Raw genomic sequence first — 16,517 nt, forward strand, 5'->3', positions numbered from 1 at the left:
TTACTGACTCATCCAGGTTTGCTTAGATGTAGGCTTTGCTTCACCCAGCACCTGTGCTGTCCACTTCTGATTTGCCAGATCTTGAGGGTCATTATCTACTCCTGACCATGTTCTAGGTCTGGGAAGCTTCCCCTTCAACCAATATTCCAGCCCATCCTCTCCCTCCTTGCTGCCTTGGTCAATTAGCCCTCGACTCTAACAGGCACAAAGGTATTAGTAAATTTCAAAGTGTTTTTTGGCAGGTTTCAGAGCTACGTCTTATTTTGAACACTCTCAGGTGGGGCACCCATCAAGGCTCATTCTGTCCTGGAAACCTCTATTTTTGTGATTTCTACATATACTTGTTGTATACATTGGATTCTTTCTTTTATTTGTCATTTTAAATGATTATCCAAGGTCTCCTCTCTGACAGGGAAACATTGAAACAATCTTTGGAAATTCATTTTAACCATTCATTTATAAAATTTTAAAGATGGTCTTTGAAATGTGGCACTAGGGATCTCCCCTAAGGCTCTCCATACAAGTTTAATAAAAGTGAATTTCTTCTTAGAGTACAGAGATGGGGCAGAATAGAGCCTGAAGAAATAGTTACTGTTATAAACATGTTAATTATGATCTTCTTGCAAGTAACTAATTCATGAATCTGTCTACCTTGGCAACATCGATAGGATTCATGATTTCACACCTGACATTTTTCTTTTGCACTCCAATATGGAGGTAAACCAGACAAATGCATGCCTGTTTTCCTTAAGACGTTTGAACAAAATTTGTACAAACCAGTACCAACAGCTACATTAAAAGTAGATGAGAAAAGAGTTATTTTGGATGAGTTTGGCACCTATAAAATACTCAAGTAAATTGTGACTATTACTTTCAGTCAAACAGATGATCAAAGACATTTTTCCTCCCTTTGTTCCTGGTTGTACTGATGTCTTCCTCATCAGTACAATTGGCTGGGTCTGTAGATAAAATCTGCAGAAACCTCAGCAATCAACAGGCAACTCCACAGCCTTTTAATTATATTGCTCTACCTTATTTTAGCACCTTGTATTTCCCTACCGCTTGACGCCAGACATTCCTACACTGAAATCATTACATAAAACAAAATGTGGTGAAGGAAAGCGGCTGTCAAGCTTAGCAAGATCTCAGCATTTACACACCTGGCCTTTCCAGTGGGCAGTTCAAAGGCAAAACAATCTAGTCACAGAGGGAGGAGAGTTACGCTGAAATTATGACTATTCAGTGTCCTGATTACTTTGAAGACCAAAGTGTGTTGACACGTGTTCTGATACCCGCTTCCTGGCAATACCGTATGGAGCTCATTGGTGCATCCCAGCATCCACTTTAGCGTTTAATCCTTGCTCAGGCCACTCTCCCTAACAGTCATGAGGAGCATAAAGAAAGAAAATATTCTACTTAATAAACACAATACAGTGTGGGAAATAAATTGCTTACTTTTAAAAACAGCTTTTCATTCATTTGGTAAACATAAAATAAATACATCCTCATTATAAAAGATTTTGAAAATGTCAGAAAGAAATAAAAAATCATGTTTATAGCCCCAATCCAGAAGATAGCCATTAATAATATTTCAGTGCATTTCCTTTGGGTCTTTTAGTCAGGCACAGCTTTAAAAAAAACACAACACTGCTGTGATCATCCTATATTTAGAATATATATATACTTTTGTGTCCTATTTTCACTTCCAATTATAACACAAGCAAAAACGCATACTTTGAAAGCTGATGTGAGTACAGGGTTTAGTAAAAATATGTGTTTCATTTGAATTGGAAGTCAAAAGTATATTACTTTGAACATTATAAAACATATTTCTTCATCATTTTACCACTCCCTTTTGCATTATTTAAGCCAAACATCATATTTTTTTCTAGATTTTGGAGAGTTTCATCTTTTTGGACAGTAAATATGACTGCTAGCAGTTATATTTTATGACAAATTTAAAATGTTTTAAATCTGTTACTTTGCATTAGGTCTGCCATTTATATCATGGAATATTTTATTCAATTCATTAACATATTACCAAAGATCTAGCTTTACCTTTGAAATCAAACAACTCTATTTCTTATAATAATCACCTTCTGTGAATCAATGACTTAAAAACCCCAAATTACAAATATTTATGAAACTCTTCAATGCTACATCAGTTCCCCTCCCATTCACCCACACTGCAGTCCTGATATGAGACACCAGGAGCAGTAATCAAGAATTAAGTTTTTTTGTTTTTTTTTAAATTTTATTTTTGTTTAAAATATTACAGATGTCCCTTTTTCTCCCCAATGGCCCGTTCCACCCTGTCCCTTCCCCCTCCCCAGTCCCTCTCCCCACCACTGTCTGTGTCCTTGGGTTGTGCATATATGCATATAAATTCTTTGATTACTCTCTCTCCCTCCACCCACCCGCCAAAGCTTGCTACACCAGCATCCAGCGACAGGAGGAGAAATGTCTCCAGTCTACTACACTCCCCTCCAAGCCAGGTTTTAATTTGTTGAGAATGGGGGTGGGGGGAGTCTATAAAAGTCTTGGCAAAATACAGAGCTGCTAATTTAATCAATTTTAGTAGTTAAGGCAGTGATTTCAAGTGCTAACGCAATCTGTTGAAAGAACTAATTTCCAAGGTAGGGGAGATTCATTTATTTCTACTTTTTCTTCCCAGTTTTCCAATCTAAGGGAATGTGGGTGGCCATCATGCAACCACTGAGAGACACCCCCCAACACACACATACCAGGATTTAAGAGGCTTAGGCTCTAACTCAAACCCTAAAGTAGAAGAGAAATATACTCTCCTTTTCCCTGGAGAGGGTTTTCGAGATGCAGATGAAATAGACCCCAACTGATGTAGAAATATACACCTGCCTGAGAGTGCAGTGAGAACTAAAATTGTGCTGAACCACAAGAAAGACAAGAAAGAGCTGGGTGCCTTTTACACACGAGGAGGGGAAAGGGGAGAGGGAGGGGAGGGGGAGGGGAGGGGAGGGGGGAGCAGGAATGCTCCGCTCCCTCATCTGGGACTGAACGTGCATTATGCATTTGAGAAACTTTAAATTGTCCAGTGTGACTGTAGTTCAGTGAACAAGGGAGAGAAGACAATTAAGTCAGAAGACCGTGTAGGAGCTTCTAGGCCACAACAAAGATTATTTCTACCTTAAGTGATATGGGAAGCTATTGGAGCATTTTGAGCACAGGAGAGAGATTTCTTCTCTTTGACATTACGTTTCTTTGTGAGTTTAGGTGGTGTTCCCTAGATAGAGTTGCCAGATTTAGCAAATACAGATACAGAACACCCAGTTAACTTTGAATTTCAGGTCAACGAGAATAATTTTTAATATAAGCATGTCCCAAATATTGCATTATTCTTTATCTGAAATTCAAAGTTAACTGGGCATCCTGTCTTTTATATGGGAACCCTAGCCCCATAGTACTCCCAAATAAACTTCCTCCAGTAAATCTCTGAGTCTGTTTCCCGGGGAACCCAATTTATGGCAGTTGGTACCGGGAAATATCATGAGGTGGGATAGATGGAATTTTGACAAGAGAAAAGGGCATTTCAAGACTAAAGAAACACAGAGGCCTCAAAATGCTTGGAAAACAGCCATGAGTTTTTAGGAAGCCACTCCTTGCTACCACAGCATCTACCTCCTGCACTTTCAATTCAATGCTAATATTATGCTGCCTTAATCTGTTCATTATATTTATTTTCACATGTATAAGTCTTGTTTCCTCACTCTTGAAAAGCAGGCAGGAACCATATATTACACTTCTTTTTTTATCCCTGTAATTCTGACTAAGTTGGACTTTCCTGTCTACCTTAGAAGGGTCTTGTCTCCCAGTATTAATTTTTCTTTGAGAAATTATCCTTCCTCTCGCTAAGTATATGTAGTTTAAGTGGTTCCTTCCTCCAGGACCAGGAGTGTACACAAGATCCAGCCTTGGCCAATGTCACTTGGGAACATCCAAATGTTCAGCTTTCCTTATGAATATATAGGCTACTCCACATATTTCCAGTAAATTTCTTCTTGCTTAATTTATCTAGAGAACCCTGACTAGTACAGCCTTGTCATTCAGACCAGACCACATAACAAAACACAAGTGTATACATGGTAGTAACTAAATGCATGTAGAGACAAAGTACCCAAGAAGAAATAAGCAGTTTAATCCTAGCTTGTCAACTGAGGCATAGCATACAAAGTTATTCATTCATAGAACATATTATTGGGCTTATATTTTGCAATTGATTGCCACTGTGCTGGGTGCTAGGGAGATACAAATATGAAAAAGGTGCAGTCTTTGCCAGCAAGAGCTTGTACTTATATTAATCATATATAGGGGCAGGCTCTTTGTTTCAAGTAGCAGCAACTAATTCACACTGGCTTAAGCAATAAAGGGGATTTATTGGTTCACACAACTGGCAAGAATAAAGTAGTAGACTGAGGGACTGAAACAAAATTATTGGGGAAACACACATATACACACACACCAAAGCACCTCTTAATACCATGTCAGCTTTTGACCCAGACAAAAGAGAGAATGTCCTTTTTCTCACTTGTATAAATGTAGGTCCCAGGGAGAGTGACTGGTCTGCTTTGGTCACATGTCCTGATCCCCCACTAATCTCTGAGGCCAAAGCAGTAGGATTTTATAATGCTGGGTATATGTTACCCCATGTCCAGTATAATGGGGTACTGTGATCAGTATCTGCACCAGAATTAAATGGCTGGAGTGGAAAGGAAAATAGGTGGAGGTAGGTCCCGTTATTGGACAGTGGAAAGAGATTCTGCGCAGACAAAACAAATGTCCATTACCAAGTGCCAGAAAAGTGACTTAGAGCACTTAGGAGTTCAGAGCACGGAGAGAGAGGTCCTTCTGTGGTGCTCAATAAAGGATTCCCAGAAAAGGAACCTTGGACCTATGCATTAAAAGATAGGATTTGAGCCCAGCTGGATGTGGCTCAGCTGTTGAGCATCGACCTAGGATCCAGGAGATCGTGGTTCGATTCCTGGTCAGGGCACATGCCCAGGTTGCCGGCTCAATTTCCAGTGGGAAGTGTGCAGAAGACAGCTGATCAATGACTCTCTCGTCATTGATGTTTCTATCTCCCTTCCTCCCTCTCCCTTCCTCTCTCTGAAATCAATAAAGATATATTTTTTTTAATTTATAAAAAGATAGGATTTGAGGAGGGAGAGGTGGTAAGGTTTAGGTGAAGAAAGGGTCATGAGATATTGTAAGGAAGCACAGGGCTGGTTTGGGGTATGTTTCCATTTGGTGGATTCAAGGTTCATATAGGAATTGTAGGGGTTAATGTTCAACTCTGTGTCTAAAAAGGGCTCGACTCAGGAGTTGTCTCATGAGTTGGGGCCTGCCAGGAATCTGTTTATATATATATGAGAAACTGAATAACCTCCCAGAAAAAAATTACAGAGACTCTGCCTAATAACCATATTATGAGAAGCTAGGAGAGGGGGGATTTGAACTTTTTGTTTGCTTATTTTTAACCAAATTTTGTCAACTTAAAACAGAAGATATATATTCTAACATTCAAAGAGCTATTCCCCCCCCCCCCCCCAAAAATGCTTCTGCCTCCCATCCCAGTCCACTAGTGAGGGGGGTAGGGATTCTGAGTTCATCCTAGTGGCCACTGTTCACCTTAGATCTTGCAGCCCAGAGACAGAGTGAAGCTTCCATACATCAAAGCTTCCAGCTCACCAGTGACTTGAATGGTGCGGGTCTGGGCCCCAGGCTCTGGTGAGAGCAGCACCAATGACTTTCAGCAGGGAGAGAAGCACTATAAGATAGAAACACAGAAGGCAGCTCAGGGGCATAGCGTCTCTGGGATTCCTCATCCTCAGCAGTGCATGGTGACATTGGAAGGTGTCCTCATAGTGCGTTGGTGGTTGAGAGCTAGGCTTTTGGAGTTGGTCTTCGGGACTTTATCTTGGCATTGCCACTTACTAATTCTTACTGGTGCCTCCTGCACAGGGGATTGTGAGGATTTGCTCAGGTAACATACGTGAACAGTGTGACCCAGTGTCTGGTTCACAGAAATCTTTAGTGTTATTTTTTCCTTTTAAAAAAACTGAGGTATCATTGACATATAATATTAGTTTCAGTGTAGATCATAATAATTTGATATTTGTACACACTGAGAAATGAGCAGTCTTTAGTGTTGCTCTTCTTATTAAGGTGCTCATCAGGATGTGGGTACCTTAGCTGAGAACCCAGGTAGAAAACAACAGAGACGAAGAAAAAGGGAAGGAGCCTCGGAAATAATAGGGGTTTGCAGCAGTGGGGCTGGGGCTGAGCTAGGAGAGTGTTGTTTATTTCTGTGAAGGTGAGTCTGTTGTTTTTATTTCCACGCCTCTGAGTCCTCAGGAGACATGAGGTATTCAGGTCAGACAGGGAGAGAGGCTAGAATTCGCAGTGGATTCTGAATGCTTAGCTGAGAAGCTTGATTTCATTTAAGAGGTTATGAAGAACAATCGAAAGAACTACAGTATTAAGATTAATCCAGAGAAGGGGAAGCTCCAATCAAATGATTATTACCACAGACCGTGGGAGAAGACATAAAGAGCTGAAATAGGTTGGTAGCACCGGGAATGGAAATGAAGGGACAGATGTGAAAGAAACGCTTGGCGACAGAATCATCCCAGGATCTATAAAGCATCTGCCTGCCCAAGTTTCCAATGTGTTCCAGTCCAAATCCTAGAGTTTCAGAAACTACGCAAACCAGCACCTTGCCAGCAATCTGTTGGATTTTTTCCACTGTTTGCATATACTGTTTTAAATAATGAAATGTTTTTTTCCAGACCAAACTTCTAATTATTTTATTGGACACCACCTTAAATGATGATTCTGTAGCATAGATATCTTAAATGATTTTCTTTTCCTACTTCATTTTACACTTGTAAATTTTAAACTATTTTACCATCTGCTGACCCATTATAAATTAAATTGTTAATGAAGTTTAGAGGTAAGCTGCAAATATGATATTTAACAAAACTATTTCTGTGCTATTGCTAACAGACCTCTGTTTCTAACATCAATGGTTTATTTCCTTTCATACTGACTTAAAATATTTATTCTCCATTTTAAGAGACGAAAAATAAACAAAAAGATTAAGAGGGAAATAAACATGTCAAATAAGTTTATTAACAAATTATAACCAGGCCACGAGGATTTAAGACAATATATTGACATTAATGACTTTATTGTCATTACTTGCCACTATCTCCTGGAAGTAGAATTTTGATATTAAATTCAGAACTAAGAGTTAGAAACACTTCAAAATGATAGTAAATCACAGATACAGAGAACAGACTGAAGGTTGCCAGAGGGGAGGGGGTTTGGGGAACTGGGTGAAAAAGGTGAAGGGATTGAGAAGTACAGATTGGTGGTTACAAAAGTCACTGGCTATAAAGTACAGCACAGGGAACACGGTCAATAATACCTTGATAACTATGTACAGTGCCAGGTGGGTACTAGAAATAGCAGGGGCACACTTTGTAAAGTATATGATTGTCTAACCACTATGCTGTACACCTGAAACTAATACAAAATAATATTGAATGTAAACTTTAATTGGAAAAACATCCTCGAAAAAAAAGATAGTAAAACTGTGCAAACCTAATCCTATAATTTGTCCAGTTATCCAGGAATAAAACTCTTTAATATTGTTATGTGATACTGTGGTTAATAATAAAAATACATATACTTGATCTTTGCTCCTGTTCCTGGCACAGGGCTTCTAAAACCCTTGGAATTTCCTAACTGATATGACTGATAAAGATGTTTTTTAATCCTCACTGGAGGATATGTTTTTATTGATTTGAGAGAGAGAGAGAAACACCGATGTGAGAAAGAAACATCGATCAGTTCCCTCCTGTACGTGCGCTGACCGGGAATCAAATCCGCAACCTTTTTTGGTATAAAAAACAACACGCCAACCGAGTCACCCGGCAGGGGCCATCATACGTGTTTTTAAAGAAATATCACACTGAACATTTTCTTCTCTTGTGCTTATTTTGATATAATTTCAGATTTACAGGAAAGTTGCAAAAACAGTACAAAGAACTTCCTTCACCACTTCACCCGGATTGCTTAAATGCTAACGTTGGGCTATGCTTGCTTTACCCGTCCCTCTCTCTCTCTCCCCCTCTGAACCTTTTGAGAGTAACTTATGAAGCCCCTTTACTCATCAATAGTTCATTGTGCATTTTCTAAAAACAAGGCATTCTCTTACAATAACCACAGTACAATGAACAAATCAGGAAATTAATATTGATACAATACTATATCTAATCTTGTTCATGTTTTTCCAATTTTCTCAACAATGTCCTTTATAACAAAAGAAAATCGTGGGTCATGCTTTGCTTTTGGTTATGTCTTTTTAATTTTCAGTCTTTCTTAGTGTTTCATGACATTGACATTTTTAAATAATAAAGACCAGTTATTTTGTAGAATGTCCCTTAGTTTAGAGTTGCCTGATGTTTCCTCATGATTAGATTCAAGTTATGCTTTCGTGGCAAAAACACCATAGAAGTGATGTTATGTCTTAGTGTATCCTGTTAGGAGACACATACTGTCAATTTGTCTGATTACTGGTGTTGACCAGAACAGTTTTGCATCCTATGTTTTCATTTACAATACACAATTTTTCATGTCTTTCAAAATTCATGGAAACATCATTTCAGTGCCTATACAATATTTCATTTATGGACATGTCATAATTTACTAACGGATCATATTTCTGTTTCATGTGTCACTGCACTGGTAAGAATTTCTAGGATTCTATAACAACGAAGATGGTGCTTTGATTTAGTGGGAATATTTTTAGTGTTTTGCCATTAAGTATTTTATTGGCTACTGATTTAAAATGTTTTTCAAATTGTTACAAGATACTGTACTCTTGATAGGTGTGATTATAATTCAACCACCAAGAAATATCTGCTTGTTCATTACTCATTCATGACCAGATACATGTAACTGCCTGCCCCCACCTTGACGCATACGTAGCGTAGTGCACTATGTTTATCCAAGGTATTTCTTTATGCTGCTACTAGGGCTTGCTCTCTGGAAGTCGTCTCGTTTATTTGTTTGGAACTTGCCATTCATAACTGCCCCCTCAGCTCCTTCTCAGAACACATATATTTCATCAGCAGTTTGAAGTTCTGTCCTTTCCACTCTGGGCTCTGTCTGGCTGCTGACCTTGGCAGAGGGGTGAGAGGAGAGGACTCGGTAGCTGTAGCAGGAAACAATGGCCAGAAGCTGATAGGGTGAACTTGCTACCTGAGGTTAAAGGTTGAGCAGTTCCAAACAAGTGCAGGGCAAAAGGACAAAGTTCTTTCCTTTTATCAAGAACAAAGCTCTTTTATCTTCCGGGTAGCTCTAAGAGTTTCGGCTGTAAGAGAGTTTCTGACACCCTTAGACTTATAGAAATGAGGTTCCACTGGAGTGTCTTTGAGAGCAGGGTTCCCCAGAAGACACCAAGCTGTTGCTGCACTCTAGTAACTGTTACTAATCACAAACCACGGAAGCCTACGAAAGATTTACTTATATATGCTTACCCAGTTTACTGAACCAGTTTACTGAAGAGCTTCAACTCAGGGGGTATAAATGTGAAACTTTTTTTCTCTCATGGGCCCAACTACACTATGTTGAATCTCTTCCTTCCCTTTAACATCTTGGGGAAGGAAGTAGGCTGTCATTATTTTTCTGGTAAATGCTAACTGGTCAAGGATGCTGTGTCAGTACGAGTCCTCCAAGAAGTAGATGCAACAGTAAGGAGGACAAGATGTTTATCACGGAATAATACCTGCCAAAGATAAAGGATAGGGTGGGAGAAACAGAATCTGGCAGGGAGACCCTCAGACTGTAACAGAGATCTGACGAAGTCTCGGCTAACCAACCAGGAGCTCTGGAGCAAAGACTGCACATTAGAGGAGTCTTGCATTGGGCAGAAGTGGCCAAGTCTCAGTAACCCTTCTGTGCTGTCAGTGACTAGGGGCTAACCACAAAAAGCACAGGTCCCAGCTCAAACGCTGCAGCTGACCATGAAGGTGTTGCAGCTGGATGCTGTCAGCTAACTGCACTCCCTGCCGCTGAAAAGTTCTTTCTTGAATGGAGATCTGGACAGCTCTCCACCATGACGGCCACAGGCATCTTCTGTGTGGCAGGTGTCCAACTGCCTATGTCCTCCTGAGGCTACTGTGTGGGTTCTCCAGAGATCCTGATGGGGCCAGAGCCTCTTCACAACTCAGCTCCTGGCCTTGAGAGATCTGGTTCCAGATTTACTTCTGCCACCTCTGTTCCCATGTCACTCAGTCCCTTGCTGTTAGGGTACCTTCAGCGAGGGGGTAGCTTCTGCAGCTCCCCAGCTTTGAGAAATATTCACACCCTTACCCTGATACAGGGAAATGCAGGCTGCTCCACTGTTCCATCTCTCCATTTTTCTCCTATTTGCTCTTTCCTTGCTCAGGAGGTACAAGTGATAGATCAGGTGTGCTGTCTAAGCAGATGTGTGGAAATCTGGGATACCCCTTTCTTGCAGGCACTCCCCTCAAAACACAATTTACAACACATGATCCTCTAAGCATCTCCATTTTACTTGTCTTGCTATGGGGAGGGAGGGGCTCACCCTTCACCATGAACACTGCACTCCCCACCAGGCCCACAGCTCTCTTCCCCTATGGTGCTCAAGAGACCACAGACACGCTTTCTTGAATGACAAAGAGCAGAGTTTGAGAACACACTTCAGGATTGTATGTAACCTGCATACAAACTCATATGAAAATCATTCTTTGTGCATATTGTAGCAGGAAAAAAAGAATTGAAAACCACTGTTGCAGAGACAGGATATATAAATAGACCAGCCCAATCAGAGTGGATCTCAGGACTCTCGATGGGAATGTACACTATGGTACCTAATGAAGATAGAAACTATCAATTAAATGTGTCCAAATGAAGGACTTACGTTTTTCCCCCAAGCAACGATAATGATATTTTCATTAACACAGTGACTTCCTTGTTTGGTTTCTCTTGTGCCCAGTAGACGCCACTGAGATTGAGTTGTAAAGAGTCTGGTAGATAGGGTCTTAGAAAAAAGGTTTCCTCTGACCAAAATGAAAACTGAACTACATTGCCACAATCTCTAAGTAACCAGTCAAGGCTAGAACAATAATAGACCATATAATGTATCAGAGGTTCTAAGTTCGATGACGGCTTATCAAGTAAGTAGAGGGGGCTCAAACATCCGCTGGGAATGTGAACTATTATGTTGCCAAGGTGATGCCATCAATAGTCTTTTCAATAGTAAAGATATTCAACCATATGCACGCAAACAGAAACATGATGACCTATAAATTAAATAGACTGTGCTATCGATCTGCTCCAAAATTTTTTGGAAGCACAAGAATGTGAAGATGCTTTCCTTGCAGGGTATCATTCAATTGGATTGTGATGTCAGTATGTCAAAACGATGAACCAGATTCTTGGGTGGTTTTTCTTCACAATTTTGTTGAGATAGCCTACTTCTTTGTGCATTATTTTTACACGTTGCTAATTTTACCTTTTATGAGGCCTCCTCCCATATATTTTCCCCATGTAGCTATCCAAAAAGCACATACACAACAGAGTGACTAGTTTTTTTTGTCATTTATGTCTTTTGCTTCACCAACTTATTTACGGATTTAGGGTTCATTGATTTTCACAGTTTGAAAATTAATGTTAAATTGATACTTTGTATAAATTTATTATGATTTTACTGTAAATTATTTTGCAATAGATGGTTTGACCGATGTGGTATAAAACTCTATTGTATATAAATGAAAACATTAAGCAAGTTCAGGGCATAAAATCAGCTAGCACACTAATAGAGTAAGCAGCTTATGAGTGAGAAACTATATAGCATTTTTATGCAGCATATGCGAAAACTGTGCAGCATGGGGGTTTTGAGTATTAATTCTACAGTTGCACTAAATCTAACATGTCAGTCTCTATCTACGACCCAGCCAGATTTAAAGTGCTAAGTTTTTGCTGCTGTACCAAATACTGAGTTATCTAAGATGGTGGTGTTCCAGGAAGCCCATTTTCATACAGCAAATCTAGACCACTTAGCATCTATACATGAAACATGTATATTTCCTATGTACCAACAATATTTAATAAAATGTCTATGTATAAAATTAACTCGAAATGGATCATAGGCCTAAATGTAAGAGTTAAAACTATAAAATTTGCTGAAGAAAACTGATATACCCTCAATATTTATGTTCCCTCAAAATTCGTATGTTAAATCCCAATACCCAAAGTGATGGTATTTGGAGGTAGAAACTGGGAGGTGATTAGGTCGTGAAGGTGGAACCCTCAAGAATGGGATTATTGCCCTCATGAAAGGGACCCCAAAGAGCTCCCTTGCCCCTTCTGCTATATGAGAATACAGCAAGAAACAGCAGTCTATGAACCAGGAAACAGGTCCTCATCAGACACCGAATCTGCCAGCACCTTGATCTTGGACTTCCTAGTCTCCAAAACTGTGAGAAATAAATTTCTGTTGTTTATTAGCCACTCATAAGTATTTATTGTTGTCTGTGGCATTTTGTTATAGCAGCCCAAACAAATGAAATAAAAATTTAGAAGTAAATATTTGTGCTCTTGGGTTAGTCAAAGTCTTATAACACCAAAATACAAGTGACAAAAGAAATAAATAAATAAATTGGGCTTTATCAAAATTATAAACTTTTGTGCTTCAAAGAATATTATCAAGAAAGTGAAAGAGAACTCAGAAAATGGGAGAAAACATTTACAAATCATATATCTACAATGGACTTATATCTAGAATATAAACCCTTAAAACTCAAATTTAAAAAGAGAAATGACCATCCCTGCCAGTGTGGCTCAGTTGTTAAGAGTGTTGGCCTGCACACCGAAGGGTTACAGATTCGATTCCCAACCAGTGGGGGGGAGTTCGAGAGGCAACCAATCGATGTGTTTCCCTCACATCAATGTTTTTCTCTCTCTCTCTCTCCCCCCCCCCGCCTCCTACTGTCTCTAAAAATCAATGGAAAGAATATCCTCGGGTGAGGGTAAAAAATAATAGTAATAATTTTTTTAAAAAGGCAAAACATATAGTTACCTTACATATAGTTACTAGCTATTCCACTACTAGGCATATATTTCCAAGAAAAATGAAAACATGTCCATGCAAAAACTTGTAAACAAATGTTCATAGCAGCATTATTCGTAATAGCCAAAAAACAGAAACAATTCAAATGCCATTCAACCTCTAACTAACTAAATAAAGTGTGGTATATTCATACATGAAATATGTTCAATCCAAAGTAATGAAGGAGGGAATGTAGATTAGTGTAGCCACTGTGGAAAGCAATATGAAGTTATTACCTCAAAAAATTAAAAATGGAACTGCCTTATGACCCAGCGATTCCACTTCTGGAAATATATCCAAAGAAACCTGAAACACTAATTCAAAAGAATATATGTACCCCCATGTTCATTGAAGTGTTATGTACAACAGCCAAGATTTGGAAGCAGCCCAAGTGTCCATCAGTAGATTAGTGGATAAAAAAGCTGTGGTACATTTACACAATGAAATACTACTCGGCTTAAAAACAAAGGAAATCTTACCTTTTACGACAGCATGGATGGACCTGGAGAGTATATGCTATGTGAAACATGCAGCCAACAAGGAGCCCAGATAGGAGATTAGAGTGGGATCAGGGTATTTATTGTTTTGGTTCCCTCACTGACAGGGTATCTTGGACCTGCTGTGTCTCTCCATTGAAGGTCACCTATCTTCCAAGGCAGCCAACTTCCCATACTGTATCTTTTAGGTTCTACTAACTACTATAACTATTCCTCTAGGCACCCTGGGTCTAAAGATGGTAACATCACAGCTGCTACCAGCCCCCAGATACTTCAGTAGTCTTTGTGGTTTCCCTATACTTGTATCTTTGTAAGTAGCCCCTTAATAAATAACCGTTTTGTTAATAAACCTTTCTAGAATTATTTTCAGTGTGCCATCTGTTTTCTATTGCGATCCATACTTAATCATTGACAGATAAGACCCCTGCTATATCTTAGAGCTTTCATTCCAATAATCAAAGAAAAAAGTTAATAAGAATATTCCAGAGAGAACAGAAAATCTAATGGTCTTGTTTCAGGCTGATGCTTGGCATGTTTGTTGTGCAGAAAGACCAGCGTGACCAGCATGGAATGACTCAATGGGGAGTAATAAGAAATGAAGCAGAGTGGTGGGCAGGGCCAGGTCATAGAGCATCATATGCGTACTATCAAATTTTTACTTGCCTGATATGTTTAACTAAATACTGACAAAACATACACACATAAAACACAACATTTAGTATTTGTAATGTAATCTATTATTTGCATTTTTTATTAAAAAACCCCATGCTTTGTATTATAGAATTTTCAAGTACTTTCAAGGACAGGAAAAGGCTTAACTTCCCATTCATAAAAGACAAATTCAGATAATCAAGTGTATAGCCATGCATTGAACTGAACATGTGTGTGTACACACACAAACAGATAATTAACAAAGACAAATCAGAAAATGAGGTCCATCACATACTTTCTTTCCCACTACCTAGCCTTGTAAAATAAATCTTTGTGGATGTTTCCAGGCTTCTCTCTGGAAAATCTGCAGGTAGCCTGGTAAGTCTATATTTTCATAAAAGCCAAGGAACTAGGAACATATCAGAGATGGGGAAAAGATTAAGGATCATATCCAAAGAAATCAGTTGAGAATCAGCTTTAAGTATAACTAAAGCAAAATTAACATTTCATGGAGCAAAAATTCATAAAAATATACTAATTAATTGTTTCTTCCTACATCTTATAAATTATATCATGCCATGGGTAAAGACTTTAAATAGTTGCCAAGATGAGAGTCAAAATTCTCCAGCATACACTCACTGAAAACGGATTGCTGTACAATCTTTTAAAAATCTTAATACCCAGTTTATTTACTCTAAAGAATAGGACATATAGAGTCAAAATTACTTTAGGCCTTACTTCTTCCACCTATAAAAGTATAATACTGGCCTTGACGTCTTAAAAGTCTAATTCCAAGCAACATATATATACACAATTGCAATTTCTGACTGACTAGAGCGCCCTCGTGTGTATCTTTGTTGTAATGTTTTAGATATCTGAAAAAGTATTCATCTTGGCAGCACTACGATGTCTTTATTTTCCCATTTATAATAGTTTCAAGTATCACTCAGTAAATTCTAAAGAGTGTGATAATCCTACTACATCTCACTAACTTTTTATATCAAGTTTTATTCTAAAGTAATGAAGGTATTATTGTTCTGGTTTAAATTTTAATGAATTAAAGGGTTTTTCCCTTATCTCCTAAGGTAAGTTTTCCATTGTAATATTCTTTTATTTTCATGCCTGAAAGAAAATATATATAGCCAATTAAGTCATTAATTATATGTGATAGCTTGTCAGTACCTTTTTAGGGGTGGATAACAGCTCAAGGGGACAATTGTAACTCAGTTTTCCCAAATAAAAATTTACTTGTCTAAATCATTGCAAAAAGATTTCTTCCTACTCAAAAAAGCAATATTGGAAAGGGCCAAAAGAGAATCTCATTTTTTTGAAACTACATAAAATAAAAAATCTCAAGTCCAATATTTTAAATGGCATTTATCCAACAAATATTTACAGAGGCCCCACACTATGTGCCAGAAATGAGATGTCAAATTGAAGGAAACCAAAGCTACTAAAGTAAAGCAAAAAAGTACTGGTGTTTTTTCCCCTTCTATAAAATGACTTAGTAATAACTGCCTCACTCAAGAGAGTTGCTGCAAAAATCTAGTAACATGACATATGTAACCACATTTTCTAAAGAGAGAAGTATTATTGAAATGTGTACCAGAGAAACCTTAATGATTCCAAGGACATATTTTATGGGTTGCTTTGTATGTGGAAAATCCTTGAAGGTGAAGCTGTGCTCTAATTTTTTTTAAATAAAAATTTTCTTCAAATTTTCATGACAGAAGAGAAAGTGGGAAGAAAGAATTATGTCTCCTAAGAAAAGAAGTCTGAACTACTCTTTTCTTCATTGCCTCTTACCCACTTTTTCTTAGCAAGGCTGGCATTGATTGGTTGGTGATGACACCAGTTAAGAGGTCAGACTGGCTATACTAGACTAACCAGAATGGAGCAATGATGCTACCCTGGCAGAAGCCAGAGTTTTCACCTTCCAAAAATCCCTGAATCCAAACACCATTCTAGGTCCTGTGGAAAACTGAATACACTGTTTTGGTGTCCTCCCGCCAAAGGTTAGAACCCATTTCCTACTTCCAACTTCCCCTTTCTTTTCTCCCGCATATCGAGAGCCTCCCTTCCTGCTGTCCTCTGCCCATCCAGAGTCCTCCACTACACGCCCCACAGGAAGCTTAGAAATACGTGATATAAAAATTAATAGAACAAAAAAGAAAGGCAAATCCACAATTAGAGTC

The 16,517-nt window shown here is 38.6% G+C and overlaps 1 pseudogene; it reads right to left on the bottom strand.

The window, feature by feature from the left end:
* Positions 1 to 16,517, bottom strand: part of LOC148091292 (uncharacterized) — a 21,823-nt pseudogene continuing 5,306 nt past the window's right edge.

Source organism: Miniopterus natalensis, chromosome 17, assembly GCF_054644295.1.
Source record: "Miniopterus natalensis isolate mMinNat1 chromosome 17, mMinNat1.hap1, whole genome shotgun sequence".
Taxonomy (NCBI): domain Eukaryota; kingdom Metazoa; phylum Chordata; class Mammalia; order Chiroptera; family Miniopteridae; genus Miniopterus; species Miniopterus natalensis.